The following is a 5733-nucleotide window of genomic DNA, read 5'->3' as shown; positions in this document are numbered from 1 at the left end:
ACCAGTGAGCAAAAATAATAATTAGCAATTCAAGGTTGTTTTTCTAATTATCGTTGCAACACATCTTTATTTATGTTTACCACAATGTTGTAAATAAAACAAAATAATATATAAAAAACCTGTCATGGGTCTTATGACCCTTTCTAGCCTGCTAAAGCACAGCCTCTGAGAACTGTTTCAAACGCAGCGGTGACGGCGTAAGTAAAATGGGCTTGCAGTACAGAAAAAAAGCACAACCTTCGAGATTCACAATTACTTTCACGGTCGTTTGCGGTTTTGATGCTCGTAGTACAGTGGTTGGCTTATGGCTTTCGCATTTACTTCGACTTTGGATACGCAACTGTGAAAAGCGCGGCAGCGGTAGCAGCGGTTACTCCTCAGAATCTGAAACCACGCCGGCAGTTCTTTATTCCATGACGGCGGCAAGCCTGCGACCGTCGAAACGCGAGTGGGATTTTTCTCTTGCGTCCGTTGCGCCTGTGATACCCGACAACTGTAGCAGCATGTCATCCGATCCGACTTCAACTGAAGGCTCGCCGACTGATGCGGAAGCAGTTTACCTCGTTTCGCACGGGCCACCAAAGAAAATTGTGAAGTTCACAGGCGCCCGGAAGCTCGCCGACCTTCACAAAAGTGTGCGGATGGGTGGGTTCGCGCACCTGATGACATGCAACGATCTCCTAATACAGGTGAGCATGAAGGTTCTGCGTGTTATGGAGTGTAAAGATGATTTGGTCACTGTTTGGTTCGTATGGGCAAAATAGCAACAGTATGCGTAGCGGAAATGTCGAGCACGAGTAGTAACTGTTGAGTTGTTTCACGTTTACCTGACAGTCCGAGTGTTACGAAATTGCCCTATGTCACTTCACTGTGCTGCCAATTACAAATATTTTCGGCTCGTCGCTGACATTGACACGTGAAGCGCATACTTGCCCTTGGGAACGCATCGTTGCTCGATCAACTTAAGTTTTTGCCTAGGGGAGAACTGGAAAGGAAACTAAACGTTTTCGGGACTTCCGTCTTCTGAAAACTTTTGCGGTTGGTTTACTACTGATTTGAGCTCAGGTGTGCAATCGCTACCCTATTACATGGGGAAAGGTGAAGTACTAACAGCTTTAAACAATGTAATGGTGCTTTAGTTTGTGTAACCGGTCGTAGTATGCCATAATCTGCAAATTTCTGTAGCATTTAACCAATAAACAGACAAGACGAGGAAAACAGGAGTGTTGTCTGCCTTGTTATTTGTTTGCTGCAGTAATCCTGCAGTAATAAAGTTAAATTCAACCAACCCAGGAAAAATATTCATTGACATTTTCAGCAACAGGACTATGAAAACGTTGTGCAATCAACTATATGGTTCTATCTTTGGGAAATCATCTATTCCTATATACTGATTGTTGCTGGCATTGCTAAATAAGCTCAAACTTGTTTGCTCAATGTGTCCTGCACTTAGCTCACATATGGGCCGCAGGATTAGTGTTGTGCTGTGCTGTTATGGCTTTAAATAACAAACCTATTTGGGACACTACAGCAACCATAGAAAAAGGCTAAAAATTAATCAGTGCCTGTTCAGTGTCCACTGGTTCAAACCTATTGATAAACCACTGGTGTATGCTTTCAGGTCAAAGATCGGTTCCCGTGCTATGTCAACATGAATGCAAGCACAGCAGTGCATGATGGGGCGTTCATTAACTTATTCGTCTCCCAAAGCCACTCTGAAGCATCAGAGGCACCAAAACAGCTGTATGCTTATCCGTATGTCTTATCCAATCTGTACTCGTTAGTTAACTCTGTATGACTAAAGTCTGTCATATGCTGGAAGGATAAAATAACGGTATTTGAGCAATACTTTAAAGGGGTCCTGAAACACTTTTCCAAGTAATCATAGAATATCATCACTATTAAATTACGTCACCTCAAAAATTTCCTCCCACAAAAGTTTTCGAATCCTTCGAGGACAAGTGAAGTTAGACATAATTATCGCACCGATAAGTGTTTTTTTGTCTCCTTTCATTTCCACTAGCATGCTGGAAGCTGCACAGGGGAGTTGGCAAGGGGGCACAAGGAAGCAATGCCCCGTTGCTGTCCGTAGGGTGAACGCAAGGCGGCTCGTGGCGGCCGCAATTTCTACGCTGCGCTTTTCATCTCTGAAGCCATGCGCAGCAGCGTGCAGTCGTCATGTTCAGAAAAGCAGTGCAAAGGTGAAATGGCTGTTTTGTCTTTTTGAGGTCAAATACATATATATATTTTTTGTTTATTTAACTCAAATGAGCAATAATGGTATTAATGAGAATGTTCTTGCGATCACGAAATCAGCCAATAGCTGTTGTGGGTCTAGCTGCTTGCGATGACACTGCATAACAACTATGCTTAAGTGAGAGCAAGCAATTTTTAACTGCTTTTGCACGAGATTGTGAATTCTCTGCTGCATGTCGTGTAATATTTTGTTCACACTCCCACAGGAGCATCGTTAACAAGAGTGGCAATGCTTTCTTACTATGCACTAAGTGTTTCAGGGCCGAATTAAAGCTTTGTTACTAATGAAAAGGCATTGATAGGTTTAGATAGAAAGATAATGAGGTTAGCCAGTGTAGACTGGCTGGACTTGGGCTCGAAAAGTACAATGTGCTCAATGCCTTCTGGGCTGAGAATGCTCTCAACCAGTGTCTAGAGCGTTCGGGTATTTTGAAAATTGTGGGTACAGCTGTTAAGGGGGGGGGGGGGGGGGTTAGACGTTGTTAGGCCCAAACCGTAAATTTCTGATTTTGCGTTGTACTTATAGCACATGTTTATAGCTTTCAAAAAATATAAAACACTTGGCTATATGCGACTTCTAAACCACTTATTTAATTCATTATATTTGTAGCGTCGACTGTAACGTGGGCATAACCTGTCGTCGAGACTTAAGATGATATGAAGTTTCCATCGTATAAAAACGTCTTGCATTAGACAGTATTTTTGGTTTTGGTTTGTGACTTTCTTTCTTTTTGTAATGCATTTTACAGCCCTTAGGGAGCTCTTTGTAGCTCTCATGCGTTCCTCTTGCTTTTGTTTATGTTGGTGTGTGCTTTTCGGAGGGCACGTCACATCTGCGAAGGACCTATTTCATGCCTTTTAGTGTTGCTGATGAGGAAAACGCATACATTGATACGAAATTGCAAGTTTTATTGCAACCGCTGCCGTGAAAGTGTACTAAAGCATCTGGAGGTCACTCCTGTACATTTTTGTTTTTCCATGTGGATGCTATCAACGGACTCATGGCGGGTAAAAAAGCAATTTCAAGCTAAAGCTGAAGCATAACAGCACTGAAAAGACTGCAGAAAGAGAGGGAAATACTGTAAAGTTTAGTATGAAGATGACTAATCGTGGGATGTATTGATTAAGCAAGCAATTTGACACATCTATTCGCACATTTCTCAGAATGCGATGTTTCGACTTAGTCCCCTTTTCTAAAAAAACAGCTGGGCGTACGTGAACTAAATTTTGTGTACATGTCAGCTAGTGCCTCGTACAACTTTGCAACTGGAAGGAATATCTGCATGCTCATGGAAATTTAGAAAACAAATAAAATGCATGTCATATAGTGGCAATTGGTGACATGCTGTACACTCACGATAATTGATCAACAACTAGCTTAATCAGCCGCCCTCCTAATTTCTTATAGAAGATGCTTCTTCAAATTGGTATTCATGGCTAATTTTCCCTTGTGTGCATTTCTTAGTAGTAAACTCATTTGAAGTAATAATTAAATTCTTTTATAACCTGTTTTGGTGAAAGTATTGTTAGAGTGTGAACTCTGGTCATCATCATCAGTTTATCTTGGCTATTGCAGGTCCAAAGGATATACTGTTACCCCTCTCCTGTGTCAAACCCATCCGATAAATTTTATAACCTCTGTCTCGTCATGCACCTAATGCTTTCATAGTGCAGTTAACCGAACAAATTCTCCCATCTGATGAATCACAGTTCACCTGCTGGATATTTCATGGAAATGGTTGCACTACAGTGCTGTTGCATATTGTTTTTTTTGTATATTGTTTTATGTAGAAGGTTTATGCACACTTTTGTAAACATCAGGTACCCGAATAAGCTGTACAACATTGCTGCAAGGTGCCTTGGTAAACCAGTACCCAGCCCTGAGGAACAGATTGGACTCTGGCTATGTAAGAGCATTTCCTTGTAAATTTCCTTCATTTTGATTTCTTTGGCACATCTAAAGGTTGAAATATGCTGTCAAAGTCTTTCTTAGCACTTCGTAATGTTTATGGTCATTGTTTCTCGCAACTGTTCTTGTCTGTGTGCTTGTCATTGAGTAGACATGCTGTGATCTATAAGCTTTGCAGCTTGACTAAATTTGAAGATGCCAACAGCAGCTCTGCATCTGAGGTGCAATACGGCCACCTTCTGTAAAATTAATTGCATGCTCAGCTAAATATACAATTGGTTGAACAGTATATTTTGTACCTGTAGTCATTTATGCATAAAAATTTTGACCAAACTAATACAGAAAGAAATTACTCAACTGCTGTGTTGAAAGGTGTGCTAAGATAGCTCGACTGGTACATTTTATAACATGAAGGAAACAGTGCAAAAAACAAGTTAAGATTAGGGCAACTCTGTTTTTACTGTGTACTGTTTTCAATTTATTACACAACCTGAAAACCGGAAGCCACTGAACTGGTATTTATGTAAAGTCAGTTGCTTTCACTTCATTCTAGTTCTCCTGGCACATGCACCTGAAAAACAAGTACAAAATCTTAAAGCTTAAATCTCCTAATTTATCTAAATTGCACTGTTGTTCCCACTTGCTGCTACATAACTGTCAACTGCATCACAGCTGCTCTTGCAAAATCGTGTGTACTAGGTATCCTGAAACTGATAATTGCTGTACCAATGTTAGCTTCAGCTAATGGTAAACACATCATAATAAATAAGACGAATAATGCAAAACAACAGTATCTGAAAAAGCATACCACCATGTTTGACAAGTAGTCAGAAAGTGTTGCTATGTATCATTGCTGTTAATTGGTGTTCTTTTTCGCATTAGAACGCCTTTAGATTAATAACAGTGCATCTACTTCTGCAACAATTTTTATTTCTTGTCGTGAAATAATGCATCTAAAATAATAAACTTCACAATCAGTTATTTCTGTAACTATGATGACTAGCCTGATCTCACTTAAATGTTCATGCTCCAGGTTGAATTTTTTTTCGGCTGAGTTTGCTTTGTATATACAGAAAATTTGTTTAAATTGGAGGACACACACAGTCATGACTGAAAGGAATAAAGTGATGTTGGTCACAAGCTGTTTTTCAGCATTAATTAAGGAAGCCACAATGCTATTTGAATATAAACTTATTCCCAGTGAATAGCTTCTGTTGACTGCCAAGGAACCGTGGAGTGCAGTACAGCAGCAGTATGGTAGCAATGTAAGATCTGCTCACAATTGATTGTTTACATGGCGTTGAATTCAAACGTGCTACTGAGTCATGAGAAAGCACAGCAGAAAGGAAACAGATGATACCATTTTTTTATTGTAGCTCGTTCATGCATTCCACTTCGACATGTATAATGACTAGCCCCAAATTCAGGTGGAAACAGCGCTAAGGATACAAAGTGAAAGCACATTGAGGAAATTACACGTTGCACTGAGTATTTTTTCTATGCGTCCTCACATAATCCAAGTGTGTCCACCTGAATAGGAGTAACAAACTAGCAGATATGTTCACATT

At 40.3% G+C, this 5733-nt stretch overlaps 1 long non-coding RNA gene across 1 annotated transcript; it reads left to right on the top strand.

The window, feature by feature from the left end:
• Positions 1 to 422: 422 nt before the first annotated feature.
• LOC119445685 (uncharacterized) lies at positions 423 to 4204 on the top strand. Its single transcript, XR_005190654.2, has 3 exons — positions 423 to 689; positions 2024 to 2201; positions 4078 to 4204. It is a non-coding gene; the product is annotated as an uncharacterized LOC119445685 (long non-coding RNA).
• Positions 4205 to 5733: the final 1529 nt, after the last annotated feature.

This window comes from Dermacentor silvarum, chromosome 3 (genome assembly GCF_013339745.2).
Source record: "Dermacentor silvarum isolate Dsil-2018 chromosome 3, BIME_Dsil_1.4, whole genome shotgun sequence".
NCBI lineage: Eukaryota > Metazoa > Arthropoda > Arachnida > Ixodida > Ixodidae > Dermacentor > Dermacentor silvarum.
Note: the sequence above shows the minus strand (reverse complement) of the source record. Positions and strands in the feature narration are given on the sequence as shown.